This window comes from Phaenicophaeus curvirostris, chromosome 3 (genome assembly GCF_032191515.1).
Source record: "Phaenicophaeus curvirostris isolate KB17595 chromosome 3, BPBGC_Pcur_1.0, whole genome shotgun sequence".
Taxonomy (NCBI): domain Eukaryota; kingdom Metazoa; phylum Chordata; class Aves; order Cuculiformes; family Cuculidae; genus Phaenicophaeus; species Phaenicophaeus curvirostris.
The window spans coordinates 49873466-49894161 of record NC_091394.1 but is presented as its reverse complement, the minus strand read 5'-3'; positions in this window follow the sequence as shown (position 1 = coordinate 49894161).

The window sequence follows — 20696 nt, the reverse complement described above, 5'->3', positions numbered from 1 at the left end:
ATCTGAAGGGGCTACAGGAAAGCTGGGGATGGACTGTTCACAAAGGCTTCTAGTGATAGAACGAGGGGCAATGGGTATAAACTGGAGAGGGGCAGATTTAGGCTAGACATAAGGAAGAATTTCTTTGCCATGAGAGTGGTGAGGCACTGGCACAGGTTGCCCAGGGAAGATGCCCCATCCCTGGGGGTGTTCAAGGCCAGGCTGGATGGAGCCTTGGGCAGCCTGATCTAGTGGGAGGTGTTTCTGCCCATGGCAGGGGAGTTGGAACTAGATTATTTTTAAGGTCCCTTCCAACCCAAACTATTCTATGATTCTAACTTGAAGAGGGAACACCAGAGCAGGCTTTTTAATTTATTTTTTCTCTATGTCCTACAACTGAAGAAACTGTGGGTTTGTAACAGGCATCCCCTATCACTCTCTCCCCTGAGCAGCATCATGGGCTGTCCTCTGTGGAAGTAAAGTGCTGGTACCTGATTCAGAAGGAGGAATTAGTACGCTGTAGCCACTGATCTCTCACAAAAACACCAGAGAGCAGTTGGAGATCACTGCGAGTCTGCTGAGCAGAAACATGAAATCCCCTCACTCTGTACAAACTCTTTCAGACAAAGAAAGTAATAGAGCAGGCTGGGATGGAGGAAGGGGGTGACATGGAAAAGCAAGACGTTGAACAAAATGTCTCCTTGACTCTACCAGAAGACACAGTTAGGTTAAATTTGGTTCTGTGTTGTTGTAAGATTTGGAATTCCCCTTGTTTTCTCTCTCTTGCCTATGGTCTGCCTATATCAGGTTCTGTGGGAAATCTGAAATAGCACTGGTAGCTGAGGGCAAAAATAGTGTTAAAAGCAGGGTTTTTTATGCATGCTGCCTGAGGGGTTCAGGTGGGCTGCTGTAAGGCAGGGTATGTGGGTCATTGCTGCAAAGGGACCACAACATCATCTAATTGGACATCCCTCTAGGTGAATGTCAGTTATACTTGGGCATGGTAATTAAAGCTTCCTATGTGAACATGGATTGTTTAGCACACATCTGCTCCTCACCCAGACCCCTAAAGATTTGGAGAAAGACAAGAGCAGCTTGTTCCTGCCATCTTTCTTTCTTTGGGTACTCCTCAGATCCAGGCATCAATTTGAGCTGCAGGCAAGAAAGAAATACCTCTGCTTTACCATGTGCACGAGGGAGGGTCAGTGTTTCCACAATATGTTTGATCTACAGGATGTGAGCAGGCTATTGTACTATTCATGTGATGGAAGTCTAGGTATGTAACCGTGAAGGATCTCAGCCCTCCTCTGCCACTGGCTATGGAAAAGTTGGTCGCCACTGATTTAAAGTGTCACATGAGGTGTGAAAAGTAAGGTGTGTGCATTGGATGACATGGAAACAAAAGCAATTGGTACGGATTCATGGGCACTACAGTGACTCTCCTATTTACCCTTGATTCATAGAATCATAGAAACACCAGGTTGGAAAAGACCACTTGGATCATTGAGTCCAACCATTCCTATCTGCCATAAAATCATGTCGCTGAGCACCTCGCCCACCCGTCTTTTAAATACCTCCAGGGATGGTGACTCAACCACCTCCCTGGGCAGCCTGTTCCAGTGCCCAATGACCCTTTCTGTGAAAGATTTTTTTCAGATGTCCAGCATGAACCTCCCCTAGTGGAGCTTAGCCATTCCCTCTTGTCCTGTCCCCTGTCACTTGGGAGAAGAGAGCTCCCTCCTCTCCACAACCTCCTTTCAGGTAGTTGTAGAGAGCAATAAGGTCACCTCTCAGCCTCCTGTTCTCCAGGCTAAACAACCCCAGCTCTCTCAGCTGCTCCTCATAAGACTTGCTCTCCATCCCCTTCACCAACTTCATTGCTCTTCTCTGGACTCACTCCAGAGCCTCAACATCCTTCTTGTAGCGAGGGACTACCTGAAAGGAGGTTGTAGAGAGGAGGGAGCTGGCCTCTTCTCCCAAGTGACAGGGGACAGGACAAGAAGCCTCAAGGCCTCAGGCCTCAAGCTCTGCCAGGGGAGGTTCAGGCTGGACATCAGAAAAATATTTTTCATAGAAGGGGTCATCGGGCACTGGAACAGGCTGCCCAGGGTGGTGGTTGAGTCACCATCCCTGGAGGTGTTTAAAAGACAGGTGGATGAGGCGCTGAGGGGCATGGTTTAGTGGTTGATAGCGTTGATAGGAATGGTTGGACTTGACGATCCTGGGGGTCTTTTCCAACCTAGTGATTCTGTGATTCTGTGACTTGAGTGTGTGATTTGTCTTATTTGGCCAGAGATGGCCACCTCCTGCAGCCTGAATCCCCAAGGCAGAAATCCTCCTGCAGACTAAGCCTGGTCAGCTGCTGGCATAGGATATTCCTCTTTCCCACCCTATGAACTAGAAACAGAGTGGGGATGATGGCTGGTGTGAATGGATGCGCTGACTAAGGATTCAGAAATCATCAGCAATTTTCTAGACATTTTTGTAGGATAGTTTTGCATGATGGTTTTTGCATGAAGGTGCCTTTGTGTCACCTGAAATGAAGAAAGACAAGGTGCATAAGGGATGTCAAGGTATCTAAGAAATCCAGACATCTACAGGGTTTGGCAGCAGCTGAGATGCAACAGAGAGTCTGTCAAGGCACCAAGGTATTGCTCACAGGTATTTAAGAGACAGGTAGGCGTCTCAATACCTTTACAGCTTTAGGCTAAAACTTCCCAAGTGAGGACTCCAGTAATAATTCTGTCATAGAAGCAGCTCATAGCCACTTAGGGCAAGTTTGTGTGCCTAGTACGACTTGCTTTCTGTGATTGTCCTGGCTGTCCATTCACTAGCACTAGGTTTTAATCTCCTTTGCTTCCAAAACACTCAGGCTTGGTCTCTGGAGCTGATATTAAGCCTGAGTGTAACTGGCCATGAGTAGGTGAAAGTCCCTTTATTCTCTATGTATGTTAGAATTCCAGGTGCATAAGGTGGGGAGAAAATCCAGGCAAAGAAAATGTAATAGTTGTTTGGAGAAAAAGGACTTTCCACTGAAAATACAGACTTTTTTCACAAAGAATTCAGGGTTGCCTTTCCTGAACATGAATGCATAAACTGTGAACATTCTTTCACTTGCCCATTGCCACATCAAAGAGGCAGTGGGAATGAATTCCTGGTGTAGTTCAAGTTAAATTAAAATACATTCTCGTAAGGTGTCTCTGTGTAATTTTTGTTTTTAAGTTGCAGTGTTCCCACTGTTACTGTAAAGACACTTCATTTGTAAATAAACAAATTCCCAGTGTTGCTCCGTTGCTTTCTATGGACACAACTGCCAGGGACTGCATTTCTGTCAGAAACACTCTTCTTATTACACTCTGTGGTTGTTTCCTAAGAAATCTGTCGCTCATAGCATGTTCATCTTAGAAGGATTCTTCACATTTTCTGGTAAACACAGGGCATAATTTTTGTATGATCCTGAAATTAATCTTTATAAATTTTCTGGTAGCCGTCATTTTTAGGTGCTGTCACTATAACAATCCATAACATCAAAAAATCATCAATTTCTCATCATGTAAGAAGGGAAAATATGCAATGGTATTGATGTAACACTGCCTGCTGAGTTAGTTACCTTGATGGTTCCTGAAGCGATGCTTGAAGAATGCCTTTTAATATTGGATTTTAACAATGTGGAATGTACCAGAAGGATTTGTACCTAGGGCTGAACAGAGTGATCAGTTGTCCTCTGTGCCAAATATAGAACAAGGCAGCAAGGTGCATTGGTTAATCTGGAAGCTATATATTCATTCAGGATATTAAGATTTAACGAGGTCATGGTCAGTCACCATTACTCATGTTGAAGGGAAGAAACGGGATGCTGAAGCATCAGAAGTCAGGAACAGAGAGTTGTTGGTTGCTGCTGATAGGCTTTCTGTGTGGAAAGTCTACCATATGCCAAGAGGGATGGGTAGGTTGGGAAGTGAGGAGATGCAAGTCTCACTTCACACTTGGAGATTAAGGTAAGATTTGAGCAGTCAGCACATCTGGGCTTCACAATGATTCCAAAGATGACCCTATCATGTTGGTCTAGTTTGAGAAACTGAAGATTTGGTCATACTGCAGGAAATGCAATTGGGAGTGGCATTACCCCTTATTCTAAAAAGATTTTCTCCTTTCATTGTGTTTACCTCATGCATTTATACATAAATGTCTGCCATCTCAGACTTTTTCCTGCTTGGCTAAATAAGGTCTTTAAGTCTTCCCTTAAGTGCTCTCTATTCCCTGATTGCTCTCCTTGCCTTTCTTTACCTTCCTTATTTTGAGTTCAACTTTCTGGCCCAGGAATGGTAAAACATGTACAAAGGATTTTTCACTGCAGTCCTACAAATGCCTTGTTCAATAGCATTAATGCTTTCCTATTTTGACTTGAAATGTGTCCACAACTGTAATCAAGAAGGACATCTGGTATGTCCACATCTCCACCACAAGCTGAATGCACAGTCGGCCCAGAAAATCTACCAGTGCAGACACTACAGCTGCTAACATACCCTCTGCCTTGATGTATAAATGTTATGTGGATCTGAGACTTTAAAGAAATTCAGTTTAATCCTGGCTGCAGCTTGGTATGATTCAAAAGTTAATAGAATTTGGATCTTTTGCCACCTTGAGATGAAAAGAAAAAGTCATGATGCCTGGCAAGGATTCTGATAAAACTCTAGAGTCATCTGAAAAACTGCCTTTGTCAATAACTCTGTGGGTAGCATTTCTTCATCACAGAAGTAGCTGTCTAGGCCACCAGATTCTTCCAAAAGAAAATTTTAACATCCAGGATCAAAGCATAGGTGCATCACTCTGGAAAAGCTAGTGAAGTGGACTCCATGTCAGGATGCACCCATTCACTGTGAGGTCTTTAGGTGCAAAAAGTGGAGATATCACGCACACGTTGACTAAAAATCACTCACAGCTTCAGCACCCACTAGTACTGAAAGGAAAGATGTGGGAAAACATCTTAAACGGATTTGGAAGTGTTGACTTGGAAGTATTGACTACCTAGCATAAAATTGCTTATGCAAGTTGTTAGCAGTGAAGCCATGCTGAGTCCAAAAGACTCTGTGGGACTAGAAGCATCATGCTACTGAACTTCTGAATATGTAAAGAGGATCTTTCATAGACTGGAGAACCAGAGATGATGCAGTGAAACTAGCGGAAGATAGAAACTAGTCATTTCTGATCTCTGCAAGAGTCAGTCTTGAAAACTCTGAATTAAAATTGCCTCATGAGACAACATTAAAACTGTCCCTTTAATGCTGCATTTGAAAGGCAGCCTTTATATGCACTTTGGGGAAGAACATCAGCTCAGTGGACATCTAGTGCTGAAGATTAAGAATTTCTGCTTCCCTTTGTGTTTTCTCAGAGAAGGAGAGGAGAGGAGAGGAGAGGAGAGGAGAGGAGAGGAGAGGAGAGGAGAGGAGAGGAGAGGAGAGGAGAGGAGAGGAGAGGAGAGGAGAGGAGAGGAGAGGAGAGGAGAGGAGAGGAGAGGAGAGGAGAGGAGAGGAGAGGAGAGGAGAGGAGAGGAGAGGAGAGGAGAGGAGAGGAGAGGAGAGGAGAGGAGAGGAGAGGAGAGGAGAGGAGAGGAGAGGAGAGGAGAGGAGAGGAGAGGAGAGGAGAGGAGAGGAGAGGAGAACGTGACAGCATTGGAGGAAGGAAGAGAGGTGAGCAGAAGACCAGGAAGGCTTCAGTAAAATTCTGAAACTCTCGTCTTACTGCAGAAAAATGTTCATGGGCACAAAGAAAACACCAAAAATGTTAGTGTCTTACCTGCCTGCTTTGTTCTCCACATTGTAGAATTACATGCAAAGTTGCAGCCATGGATCCAGATAGCCAGTGTATGGCAAGAGGAAAAGGTGATGAGTACTTCTGGGTACTGTCCCCTGCAGCAAGTAAATCCTTTCAGGTGTTAATTAATGGAGGACTGACCTGGATTTGTCCCACAGTCACTTTCTAAATATACAGTGTTGACAAGATTTTATTTTCAGTGTCTTATCTATGAGTAATTCATTTTCTATGTCTTGGAAAAAGCATATTATTAATAGGCAACAATAGTGGGGGAGTGAATCATAGGGCACCAGACTAGAGCCAAGTTTGGTCTATCAGCAGTGTAGTCTCTGCTCTCAGTTTCTGCTCTACGCCAACATAGTCTTGTAGGCAAGGGTATCACTGAAAGAGTGATGCTGACAGCTAGCTAAGGGACACTGGCAGGTGTCAGCTGTAAAAGTGCTGAAGGTAGACTTCAGCAGGAGCCAGGGCTTGTAACACCCACTTGCTTTTCATTCTTGTTGCTGTCTGTAGCCCCTGGGCCCACTCCATGTCACTGAATTTTGCTGGGCTTAGCAGCAGGTGGGGTCAGGCCGTAGGCTGGAAGACTAGTCTGTAAAGCGTGGTGAAGCTATGCTGTTTGAGAAGCAATTAAGTCCAGCCCAAACACACCAAGCAGACTTAGACTCTCTCTTCTGCATCTTTGGAAGTGGTAATTTCTTAGCACAATCTTGAAGACTCAGAATGCTAAGGGTAGTTGAATCTCACGTTGAGAATGAGCCAGAAATACACCAAGCTAACACAATGGATGTGTTCTGGCAGTTTATTTTGACAGGGACAAAATAAATATCTGGTGTGAATCCATAAAGCTCTGTATCCTCCAGATAGGGAGGAGTTTCAAAATGATATGAGGGTATTTAACTGTCCTAATGCATTTTTAATCATTAAACATTAAAATCTTGCCAAATGGAAGACTGTTTGCCTGACAAACCACCGGGTCTGTGACATCAGCAGGACCAAAGATATTGAATACACTGGTCTATCAAAACATATTTACGGAGTTATGAATAACATGCTATATATTACTTGGCAGACTGAGAATTAAAGTACAAAACCATGGGGGTGTGTCCACTCTTGAGGAAAAGAAAGCAATGAACTGGAGCCAGTAGAGACCTCCATATGTGAGATAAGATAAATTCAGTCTCAGGAGCAAGAAGTGGAGCCAATTGGGAACGCAAGCAAGAGTTTAGGACTCAGTGGAATAACTCCATTAGGAGCTATATATCAGAAATTTTAGATCCAGAAAACTCTGGAAGGCCCCCAGCAAAGCAAGGGGCAGTCATCGCATTTCAGATTCAGGATGGGAGCCTGAATCATGATTTAGTTTTAAGCTTGAAGGGGAAGCAGCTGAACCAAGCAGGAATTTCAAATTTCCTGTTAACCAAATGGTTAAATGAAGCTAAGCTCCAGGAGTCCTGAGAATTTTTCAGAATCTCTGATTTCTTTGGTTTGGGGTTTGTTTGGTTTTTTTAAGGTCCTGGAAACATAACTTTCATTCATTCTAAGGCTACAAAACCAAAAGACTAGACAAAAAGCTCATTATATTCTTCAAGTAAGCACCATGACTACAGAGTGGGACAGAGCTGGGACCATACGCCTTGTGCTACTTTCTGTCTTTTAGAGCTGACTGTCCTGACATTGAGACAAGAATTGCAGGTGAATGAAAATTATCAAAGCTTTTCAAATGCATGCTAAAAAAAGACTGGGTGCGTTTGAGTCATCAGGGAGCTGAACTTTTAGGTCAGAGAAAAGAAGAGCTTGAGCTGTCTGGGAATTTTAGATTTGGGGTCAGATCTGCATGAACCGTGGTGCATTGTTGGGAATTTCTAGCTCAGCAAACTGAGTGGAGCCTGAAGGGAGTATCAGGGCTGGCAGCAGAGAGGGTATAAGGAGAGTGTGAGTAATCTGGGACTGCAGACAGGAGAGGGCAGCTGCCAAATGAGTGGGTGCTCTCGGGGAGGTTTGTGTTTTGCAGGTCTCCCACAGCTGGAGTCAGAGGCGCTTGGTACGAGCAAGAGCACTTTCCTCTGCCTGAATGTTAATATTTCCCAGACACACAATGGAAAGTGCACAGAAAAGCTCCCCAACTTGCCAGCTATTAGGGCTTCATCCTGCAAATATTTGTATGGAAGGCACCGTTTATTGAGGCCACTGGGATTAATTAAGCTATTCCCTTGTCTGTAGGAGGTGAGGTCTCCAAAAAACGACATTCATTCCTGGTGGACTCTAGTGGCTTCATGGCTATTTAAATCAGAGATAAATGCTTCCCCTCTCTCCGATGCAGAACAACTGCACCCATTAAAGATGGCATGAAGAGCCTCAGCTCTGAATATTTTTTCCTTGTTTTCTGTTTTAATTCTTGGTTGTCTTTGGCCATCAGCGTGATAACAGTATACCAGTTTATTCAGTAAATATCTTTTCATCTTCCCGAAGAGCACTCATTATTTATGACTAGCAAGAAAACCTTTGCCTCCAATGGCAGAAGGAGAATGTCTCTTTGTTTAATTACCATGTATAGTTAGCTGCATGATGATTGGAATAAAATAATTCACTTTCTATTCCCAGAAGAGTCTTCCTAAGTGTCTTGGGAGGCGAGGGGGAGGCTGGCAGATGAGTGCAATCTCAAGAAGCACACTGTATTGGAATCCAGCACTAGGAGCCAGATGGCAAGTTTGCACTGAATAGCACATTTTTTTTAATAGCTGTGAAAGTTCTCTGTCTGCACATGGCTTTGCTGAATGACAGCAGAGAGCACTTTTAATTTATCTGGTGTTATACTTAGGTTATTCCTTTAGAAGGTTTCCCTTGCTTTTCACATAAGATCAGGGCCCAGTTTCAGTACCGAAGCCAATGCTTAAATATCTGTGAAAGTTCGGAAAGCAAAGAGGGCAAAGGCGTGTGCTGAAAAAATTAAAAGAGAAACTTGAATTTAGCAGCCTACACTCTGGCCTTGATCCGTACAACCCTCTGAAAACTGGCTCCATTGTGTAGCTCTCATGCAATGTCCATTGAGTGTGTTTGGAACTGCACGCACTTTTCCAAGGATGAGGATGGGAACCTGAGGTAGTTAATCAATTTCCCTTTTGCTTTAAAATATAGTTGCAGTCATAAGTGCTGTTCAAAGGATGCTGCTATAGCAGTATGTACACATGGGCTGTATGTTAGCTTGGTACTGAGAGTTTTGTTATAGTATTAGCTTCCACTTGAGATCTAAAATGTATTGTCCATCCATGGAATGATGATTAGAACCTAAGTTTCCAGTTTTCTGACTCCAGACAGGCATATAAAGTCTCAAAACTCCCATGAATGAACATGGTCTGGGTAAGTCCAGTTTGTTCACAATGTCCCTTTGAACATGTAGAATCACCTGAGACAGTAAATGCAAGACGAGACAAACCCTGCCTCTGTTTTCAGGCACACACCTAATAATTGATGCTCTTCTGAACAGAAGCTATGGCCGAATTTGCAAAAACCATGGAGAATACACACAATTTGAGAAGCATGGAGCAGTCCTATGGGCTTTCATAATCTGCTGCAAAGCAGTGAAAAAGGACTGGATCAAAAGCTTCTAAGAATCAACAGATAAATTATATGACCCCTGGAGTGGACACACATGCAATGCACCCATGGAAATTCACCCTGCTGTGATAGTTCTGTATTACTCTGAATGCTTCTAGTGCACATGATGATTTCCTCTGCCTGAAGTCACACAGCCCGTGCAGCTCCACAAAAGCCTGAACAACTCCTTCCAGTGGAGCAGAGCCCTGGGTTCTACCTTGCTCATGTAACATGAACTTGTCCCACAGGGATCCAGTTGTTTATCATTCTGCTCTTTGCCTGGCCATTTCCATCACTACAAAGCAAGTAAAAAACTGGTGGAAGATCTATCATACCTTAGCAAGAGTGTGGAGCACATTCTCGTTCATATGGCTGCACCTGGGAAATGAAGAAATGAGTCCGCCTTTGATAGCTTATGTGCCTGAAGGCCCTGGTAACAAATGTGTGACTCTAATTCACATCACTTACTGTGTGCCAGTCACATTTTTCAGCGTGAACCACTAATTCTGAGAGAATTCAGAAGTTTCTGAAATACAGTTTTGCAGTTACAGCAGTAAACCCAAAATCCATGTGTTGCCTGTTGTCTAACTCTGTGACCTTTTATTCTGTCATTGAATAATGACTGCCCTGTTTTTACAGAAAAGGATACAAAAGACAAATGCCCTTCTTCTATACATTCCACATACATAAAACTTTTCTACTTTGTAAGCCTAAGGGCCTTTAAAAACCTCCAAGCAAAGTTTTGATATGCTGGTATGGTTTACACTATACAATAAGCCTCAAATCGAACCCATGATAAGCACCCAAAAATAGGAAAGAGCATCTTCAGCCATAGCATTGATGCAAATGGCACTATAATGTCTGCCTCATCTTAGATAAGACTGCCTGCATCTATTTACACAGTGCAAAAGGCTGCCTTCAAAACAGGACTTGTTATGTCTTATCTGAGCCATAGACATTATTTTGCCTTTCTGCATCGGAATCAATCCTACAAAGCCATCACTAGAACAGGCTGAAATGTTTTTGTGTTGTTTTTACAGAACAGTGATTGAGGAGAATGGAAAGTAAAGGTATTTGTTTCTTCCAACGTTTTAGGGTACTTTTCAATGTCACACATCACTTCTGTTTTCTCTTTTCTCTTTTTTTCAGTTTTTTGCATTTTCTGCTCATTTTTCCTTCTCATCTTTTGCACATTTCCCATGGAGAAAGTTGAGGACAGAATTAAATAAAAGGCAGAATTTACTTTCTGGGATGTTATCAGGAGTCCTTTTCCGTATCTGAGTCAACATTTTCTTTTCCAGGGTGATATTTAGTTCTTCTAAGATGAGAGTAATTTTTGTTAAAAAAACCCCCAAACTTTTACAACAACAAGAAAAGACATATCTGGAACAGCTAAATACAGTTACACACAGTGTTAGCCAGACCAATGATGATGTAAAACCATCTTTTTCCTCTTCTAACTGTTTGAAGACTGCATATGCAAGTCATACTTCATTAACAATCAATAAACAAGTTTTTTACTGCTGTCAGCACTACAGAGCCAATGCAGCACTGAGAGAGGGAGTTGATAGCTGTACTGACTCAGCCACTCTTCAGACAACACTCAATTCATTTCTGAGCCCAGAATCATTCTGACTATTACACTGAGAGATGAAATAAGGAACCCCACTAACCTGCTTTCACAGATTTTCATCACATTTTCAGATTCCTTATCAGCCACTTCCACTTTGGATGTACAAATAATCACAAGCTGAGCTCGATAACTTCTCTTGTCTGACATACAACCTTCCTGAAAGATATCCAGCCTTGATCTGATGACAACAAATTTTGGGGCATTTGCCATTTCCCTGAGTAAAGTGTTCCAATGACTAATCACCCATGCTCTTGATAGTTTGTTTCACTAACTCAGGATGATTTTGAAGTGCATTTTTTTTTTCTGATTCCCCAGCCTAGCACAACACCAAGCCAAATAGTACAAAATAGCCCAGGTCTTTCTAAAGGTGCATAACTGAGGATCCTGACATGAAAGGATCTTCTCTTGCACATCTGAAATTTTGCATTTGAGGCAGAATTTATTTATTAATTATCAGCTGCTTAGCTAGCTGATAACACCTACAGCTCAGGTGTAATTGCTTCTATTCTTGCTCAGAGGCAAAAAAAACTTGCATTGAGATAAGTACCCCAGGAAATGTTTAAATGATCCTAATGTGTATGGTCAGAACTGCCCAACTTGCACACAAAGATAATCTAGCTGTCATGGACTAATGAACTGTAACCTGGAATTCTGGTTGATCCTGTCACCCTTGGCCAAAATAATCCAAGGAGGGACGTGACGCATGTTGAAATCTTGTTTTGAGAACTGGACATTCGGATATCTTCCAGGACTGCTCTCAAGGTTGTGCTGTACTTGCAATAAAATTGTTTGGAAAATTTAGAAAAACTTAATGATGGAGGACTATTGCCTGGGCTATGCTGTGAACAAAAAACATTCCTAGCTGCAGAAGCATTTCATACGCCTTGCAAAGAACCCACATAGACCTAGGCTTCACGACTACAGCGTGAGATACCCTGTTGTTTTACACCTTACAGACCTTCTACAGGATGACTTTTTGCTTGAAATTAAGCATATGCTTGCTTCATTTTCTTTTGCATCATCTGTGTAATCAAATATGGCAGATTTTAGTGTTTGTTTGCCTGAAAATATTTACTTTTTAAAGAAGCTTTTTAAATTTATTTCAGTATTTCTTCCCCCCAAGCAGCAACATTTGGAACCATCCAGGAAATAATATTTTAACAAGTATTGTTAAAATTGAGAGGACAGAGAGAAGCTAATGTGAGAGGTAGAAAAAGTGGCTGTAATGCACCATCCTCTAGTGCAGTTTATAACATCACCTCTCCTGCCCCGGTTGTCCTCCCCTGAAAGATTAATTCCCATGTTTCTCTAAATGAAAACCCAGGGACTGGTGAGTTCAGATCAAACAGTCATCAAAAGCACCAGAAGTCACTTAAAATGAGTGAAAACTCTGTTTAAGTCTGAATTCCCACCTGTTGGTTCTGGCACATCACACAGCAAAGTGGCGCTTCCATCAGATGTCACTTTTTGCCAGCTTGCCTTTTGCATGAGGGAGTTTGCAACTTAAAAGCTGTGCTGTGAAGCTGTGAGATGAGCTTTTGCTTTGGTAGGAAACAGCCCTAAAGCCAATTCTAGGACATATTCCTGCTTCTTGGGGCTGTAGGTTTGTTCTGCTATCCAGACCACCTGTCATGTCAGGAAAGTTCTATAAGGGGAGGCATCACCTCTGGGTGCAGCTGACGTATGATGCTTTCCATGAAGGAGTGAAATCACTTTAGCCAGTTAAAATGTTAAAATAGCTTTAGTTGTAAACAAAATAATATTACAGAGAGAAAAAAAGGAGTTTGACGAGCTTGGGAGAGGAAGGCTGACCAATGAGTGGTGCTCCATGCACTGGCATTTGCAGCCAGCAGCCAGAAAACACCTCAGAGAGAAATCTAAATAGGAGAAAATAATAACAGGAGCAGTTTCCGTGAGTAACTTACCATCTCTGGAGGGGCAGCTATACCAGAAGTCATATTTCCACCAGCAGGACTGTCTTTCAGATCGGTGCAGCACTGGGTGCAGTGCTGCCCAGGTCTGTCTCAGGCATGTGCATCACCCTTGTGCCGAGGGAATTAGCCAGTAGTTTTTTTCTAGGTTTCTGAGAGCTGCCTGCCATGAAAAGTACCGATTATCACCATATAATAGGGAAATCTGGGGTGTCTAACAACAGTGGCACCACTGATTTGGTCTTGCCAGACATCTCAAAGTAGAAGACCCAGACTGGGTCCAAAGGACTGACTTCAGACATCACGGTCACCAATCCCAAATAGTGATTGCCCTGCCAGCTGATGCTAATGAAAATAAATAATCTGTTTGCCATCTCCAGAGCGCACAGGAATTTTGCCAGCACCAACAACGACATCACCATCTTATATTTCCATTCTGAGTCTGACGAGTACGACACACCAGAGCAGAGTCATTTACGGGCAAGATGAAGTAGGTAGGAAGAAAACTGTATTTAGCAATTGTACCAGAGCGGTGAATTGGGCAGTTCAACTAAAAGTCAAACTGAAGTTAATGCCTGAGCATGCTTCTTGGCATTTTTTGAAAGTAGGAGCAAGTAAACAGGTCTGCCTTTGAGGAAAACATCCCCATTAGTGGTATATGTTATCTGCAGAGAGCTTCTGAGCATGGAATATGTGGCTGTCTTCAATGGATCTGTTCGCAACATAGTTTTCCCACTTACAGCTGAACTCTCACTCAGACCGGCTGTGCATCTGCAGGTTAAAGCGGAGAAAGTCTCTCATACAGATCTGCAAAGCACACACTGGTATTACAGATGCTGTGCTATTCCCTCCTGCTTAAAGCAAAACATACTTTATCTCAGCTGCTGCTCTAAGAGGTTGGTAGGAAGATAAAGAAAAGTGCAATTTTATTCTTCCTGTTACTTAGAGGTGTCTTACCTATAAATGAGATACACCACACCATATTCCTAAGGTGTGCATTTGATATCTGCTGAGCAAATACAACACAGTCATGCTATTTCAGTGATATAAAAGGCCATTATGACTGGTGCTGATTACAGCTGATGATGTTTGTATATTATATAGCCTAGCAATGCTTTGCTACGTGGTTTCTTCTGGCCTTAAATTCTATACATATTTGGAATTGTTTTGTCCTCTTCCCTGTAAGGAAGGAATTCCATCGTGGAGTCTTCAAAGCACGTATTTCCTAACCACTTTTGGCTGCCCTCGAGAGCAGCTGCTGAGTCAGACCTTCAGTCCTTTCTTCTTAGTGGCATCTGTACCTCACAGGACACCTTTACATCTGGGATGCTGCCGTGGCGCTGTCCTGGGCTCCCTCTGCCGGCTCTGCAGCCGCAGGATGCGCAGCCCTGGTGACCCCAGCCCAGAGGCAGCTGGGTGCCAGGCGGTGGCAGCAGGAGGGGACACAAAGGTTTGGGCATCCTCAGGGAGTATGATGTTGGAGCATCCAAGGCTATGCGAAAGGCAGAGGTTTTATGTCTGTAAATAAATGCTCCCCAGAGGAGGGCTACAAGGATGATCAGAGGGTTGGAGCACTTCCTATGCGAGAACAGGCTGAGACAGTTGGGGTTGTTCAGCCTGGAGAAGAGAAGGCTCTGAGGAAATCTTATAGTGACCTTCCAGAACCTGAAGGGGCTACAAGAAATCTGGGGAGGGACTGTTTACAAAGGCACAGAGTGACAGGACGAGGGGTGAGAGGGTATAAACTGGAGAGGGGCAGATTTAGGCTAGACATAAGGAAGAATTTCTTTGCCATGAGAGCGGTGAGGCACTGGCACAGGTTGCCCAGGGAAGATGCCCCATCCCTGGAGGTGTTCAAGGCCAGGCTGGATGGGGCCTTGGGCAGCCTGATTTAATGGGAGGTGTCCCTGCCCATGGTGGGGGGGTTGGAACCGGATAATCTTAAAGGTCCCTTCCAACCCAAGCTATTCTATGATTCTATGATCTTGCCATGCCAAGCAAGCTGACAAAAAGAATATGATTTGGCCTTCCAAGCTACAGCACATATGTTTGTAGGGTTGGGGCTCTATATATGGACAGCCCCTGCTTGAAGCAACAGAAAGAAGAAGAGGGAGGTGGGATTTCAGTGTAGGCACAGATGGGGACTGTTCAGTAGTTCACCTTACCAAAGCTTTGTGAAGCCAGTGGGACTGCTCATGTAGGTGAAACTGGGCTTTTTGTTGTGTCGCTGTGAAATACTCAAAACAATGCGAAAAGCAGATCAAACCCAGGAGTTATATTGAATAATAATATACTGCCAGGAAGAAACATCCTGAAACCAACCTGTTTATATATATATATATAAAATCAGGAAACATTAAAATAAAATATACGTGCAGCAAATCTTAAGATAGCGAGTGATTTTGCGATTACAAGAGGTTTTCAAAGGTCACAAAGGGAAAATGCTTCTACAGCCTCTCTGCTGATGTCCTTGGTGTGAAATAACGTGTCACTGGAAGGTAAGATTCCAAATGAGAGTTTGTAATTTTTCATATATCCATAGAAAAAATGATCTTATTTCGTATTTGACATATGTCCATATAATTTTTAAAAATCACATGTAAAATGTTCCACTCTCATTTTTTAATGTTCCATGAATTTTGTTTTCCTGATATGAGCTGGTAGCTAGCTTTGGAAAAAGCCTTCTTAATTCTTTACAATTTGCTTTGTGACCAGCACAATAAGCCTGCCCACAAGACTTTCCACTGCCTGAAGAGTTCACACCAGTGACCCTTTCAGGAGAGAAGAAAGAGCCAGTGGTTCCTAATCTAGGGACAGAAGCAATAGATATTCTGGGTGATAAGCCCTGTTCAAGTCACAATTTAGATCAGGCATGCTTGTGTTATACTGGAATTCACAGTAACATGCAAAATTAGTAGGGAAAATAAGCACTCATTTCTGTGAACTCTTTGCTTCCAAATGTCTGGAGCTGAAAATCCAAATCATTCGTGACTGTTCATTTTAGAATTACTGCTGGAGGAGGAGTACTAAATCCAAGCAAAGAATTCATTGCAAATAATTTATCTAGAGGGCTTGGGTTATTCTGTTCATGAGCTGTCAGCAAACAAGTTGTGAGTTTTTTTTTAGAACCTTTATTCAAAAGTAGTTTCTGTATGATTGTAAGAAAGTTTGGTCTATGAAAATGTTCACATATGGTTACTTATACATAATTCTACTGCAGATCTGAGATTAGACCTCTTAAGTTCTAGCTAGAGATTTACAGCTCATTCTAAAACCAAATATTATTGCCTTATTTTTATGGGATTGTTAGCATGCAAGAATTAAAAATTGCCTTTTCATCAATACTGTCTTGAAAAACTTAGCGTTTCAGTATAGACTTCTACTAATTAACTATTTGTTAAGCTATTAACATTAATAAAGTCAGAAGTCCTAAGAAAAGGCAAACACAGGTAATCCCCCTTTTTATTTATTCAAGGCAATTTTTTGGAACTCAGGCAGCTCTGTTGATAAAAATGAGGGTACATTGTTTCCGTACGATGTCATTCATGGATGCCCAGCACTGGAAAACTGACATCTTATCATCTGCATGAGCCTCCACTGTGTGAGATCACTCAGCAGGCTGAACAATATGCCAACAAGAGTGGGATGTGCAATAACCAGGTTAGCAAATTCACTCTGCATGCCCCAGCAGGGAAGGAAATCATCTGGTCTTATAAACCAAATGATTTTAAACAATGCAATCTAGTAATTTCAGCATTATCTATATAATTAATACATTAGTGATGTAGGAGTTATTAAATTTATCCTTTGGGAAAAATCTTACACCAAAGTAATCACAAATTTGACCACATGAGGACAGATCCCCCAAACGTGAAAATGGGCATTTCCTCCTCTACATTTAGAGAACTACATTTTGAGATCCCTACTTTTATTTATTTGGATAAAAGGAATAACAGGAATTCAACTAAGACCTTTGAATTCATTATTTCACTCTTTCTACCTAATTAGTGACTTTTTTCCTTCATATTTCTTTTTTCTATGAGGATTGAAAGGCTCCAGTTATTTGCCTCTAGCTGAGAAATGTAGATTCCTAACTCTTTCACTGTTTAGTAATAATTTGGGCTCCAGAACTATCAGTCCCTCTCCTGCAATCACATGGCATATAAATGTATTCAAAGAATGACAGCTAGGTTCTCAGACACTGGAAAAATGATAACGTCACTTGATCTCTGACTTTTGACACCTATTAAGAAAAATACTGTCCTTAGTTACCTAGCTGTCTCTCTAAAACAGAGGGCTTGAAGGCCGTGAAATAACTCCAGATACACAGGTAGAGTGGAAAGCAAACACCTTTGCAGTAGTAAGCTGCTATCTCACAGCCATGAGTTTTCCACTTCACACAACCATATATGTGTGAAGACCTGTTAAAAACCCCTCCCGACTTCCTCTTGATACAAATTACTTCAGTTTGCCTGGGAAAAGACAGCATCCTGGATGAACAAAGCTCCCTGATTGAGCCCTTGGTGATTAATCACTGTAAGACTGAGTGGGAGGAAGAAGCAGAATGCTCTGACACAACCAGGCTACTGAGCTGATGAACTGGGGGAACTGGCCGGGGAGCAAGCCCACACCCTCATCCTGGAGATTTATGGAAAGGAGGCTTGAGGTACAAAAAAAAAAACCACCAAAGGACTAAAAGGAAAGATTACCCAATGCAGTCTGACTAACGGGCTTGCACTGCAGCACACGCCATGCATGCTCTTGGAAGGGGATCAGACTTGTGGAGAAGAGCCTGATATTTGGTGTTTGCCAGCTTTGTGTTAGCAACTGAACCAGCACCTCTCAGCACGGCAGGCTGCTTGCTCTCCCAAGGGGGGAGGCTGGGAACAAAAGGATCTGGACCCGCATTCGCACACTTGGCCTCTATGAACAGCCTGAATTACACAGGCTCTGGCTGTTCGCGTGACTCAGTACACAACACAACTAGAAAGAGACAGAAGGAAATGTTACTGAAAAAGAGAAAGCCAGGGAAGCCTGTGATCTGGGTGGGTCCCTGACCAAAACTGCCTTTGAGATGTAGAATTTATCAAAACTGGCTGAAGTCTCACCTCAAAGGTTTGCCAGGACTTCCACAAGCCATGCAGAGACTGCTGCCTTCTCCTGGTGAGCTGGGCAAATCACGAGCTGGAGAAAGCACAAGAACCCAGCACAGATGAGAGTTTTGTTTTGAAAGGCCTGCCTCTTGAACTCCTTTGCCCTTAACTTTGTCAGATTTTTGTTTTGTGCAAAAAGGACTACCTCCAACCTTGTAATGCTGAAATCCGTTGCAGTGACCTAATTGATTTTATTGTTGCTACTTGGAGAATACCTCACCAGGCTTCCTCCTCATCGCCCCTGAGACGACGAAGGAGAGGAAAGCGAGTTATGCCTACCAAGTCATCAAGGCTATCAAAATGAAGAGGGCTTTGGAAGAAGAAGGGTGGGGATATCTGTTGATTGCTGAAGTTCTGTCTTGCTGCCAGGGCAAACAGACAGAAGGGGGAAGTGGATGAGGGAAGTTTCTGTGCTGGAGCTCCCTCCTTGCCACGACTGCTCCCAGAGATAAGGAGTGGATCAAGGGAGATAGCATGTTTGGCTCGACTCTGCAGGGCTCTGCTCTGAGGAGCCCGGCCAAGATGAGCACGTGCAGAGGTCCCCAGGTGTAGTAACCCTACTGGCAGCCAGACACCCCAGAGCCCAGAAAATTTAGGGGGAAAAAAAAATAACTATTTTTCCCATATATACTCTGGAGATTAGATTTTTCACAAACAGCCTTGTCTTGCTCAGACCATCTGGGCTCCTCTGCAAAGCACTGCTGAAAGCTGGGGCTTCTCCTTGATAGGAATGGTTGGACTCAGTGATCCAGTGGGTCCTTTCCAACCTAGTCATTCTATGATTCTATGATTCTCAGCTGGCCTGGCAGAAGTGTGGGACAGTGATCTGGGACTGCTCTGCCACCTCGAACCGCTGCCTCATCGCATCGTGTCCCTGGACCTACCCTCACATCACAGCCCACAGGGAGAGACCCTCGCCTTCTCCCGTCTCCGGTGATACTCTTCTGCTGAGACCGTTTTTCGCTTTGCGAGAGATCAAAGGCAGCAAGAATAAACATCTCCATCTTCCCCCCCGAACGTATCCAGCCTAATATGCATGGTATTTTTATTGTGGAAGGGAGCAATTTGTAAGAAGAAATGAAAATCTCCAGCGTGTCAGCTCATAGGAGCTAATGATGTTTACACAGACATACCACACTGATGGAATAGTCCCAACATCCCCTTCTCTGGGAGGGGGGGAAAGAAGGGAGGGGGGAGGAAAAAAAAGGGAAAAAGAGAAAGGGAGAGACAGCGGAGAGAGAAGTGACCCAGGCTCCCCTCCCCCGGCTCTTTCCTGCGCAGCAACCTGTACTTGACCCTCCCGAGCCTGGCTCTGCTCAGCCCCCGCCCGCCCCGCCGGAGCCGCCGCGCTGATACCAGGCGGCTGATGCGCCGCCGCATCCAAAACACACACCCGGGGGAGGCGCACGGCCCGGGGGGGGACGGCACCCACCTTCCCTCCAGGCTGCCGCTGCTTGCCAAGCACTACAAGCTGCGGGAGAGACCGGTCCACTTCAGGGTGGAAATATTTCAAATGCTTCGTGGGGTGGGGGGGAGGAAGGGGGTGCCCTTGCAGCGCCTCCCAGCGTGTCCCCCTGCACCCTACCCAAGGCCACGGTGGGATGGGGAGCGTGGCCAGTGCACCCACGGCATTGGGAGCCCTGGATGTCACTACTCATAGAATCATAGAATCACTAGGTTGCAAAGGACCCATTGGATCATATAGTCCAACGATTCTTATCAACCACTAAACCATGCCCCTCAGCACCTCATCCACCCATCCTTTAAACACCTCCAGGGAAGGTGACTCAACCACCTCCCTGGGCAGCCTGTTCCAGTGACCAATGACGCTTTCCGTGAAATATTTTTTCCTGATGTCCAGCCTAAACCTCCCCTGATGGAGCTTGAGGCTATTCCCTCTTGTCCTGTCCCCTGTCACTTGGGAGAAGAGGCCAGCACCCTCCTCTCCACAACCTCCTTTCAGGTAGTTATAGAGAGCAATGAGGTCTCCCCTCAGCCTCCTCTTCCCAAGGCTAAACAACCCCAGTTCTCTCAGCCGCTCTTCGTAAGACTTGTTCTCTAGCCCATTCACCAGCTTTGTTGCTCTTCTCTGGACTCGCTCCAGAGCCTCAACATCCTTCTTGTGGTGAGGGGCCCAGAACTGAACACAGGATTCAAGGAGCAGTCTCACCAGTGCAGAGTACAGAGGGAGAATAACTTCCCTGGACCTGCTGGTCATGCTGTTTCTGATACAAGCCAAGATGCCATTGGCCTTCTTGGCCACCTGGGCACACTGCTGGCTCATGCTCAGTCGGCTGTCAACCAGCACCCCAGGACCTTCTCCAAAGTCCCTTGGGTTCCCCATCCCTTCACCCTCTGTGCACCTTAAGGATGCAGTAGACCCTATCCGCTGGAGGTGCCTGGTTCCTTGGTTGGAGGAGCACTGGGAGGGTCAGTAGAAGACCATATGCATTTATAAAGGCAGCGGAAATGGAAGGTGAAAGGTTTCAGAACTTTAAAAAAAATAAAACCTTTCACAAGTCGAATTTTCATGTTATCAGAGTCTTACAGCCTCGCTAGTGCCAAGCTGTTGCAGTGTTGTCTAATCCC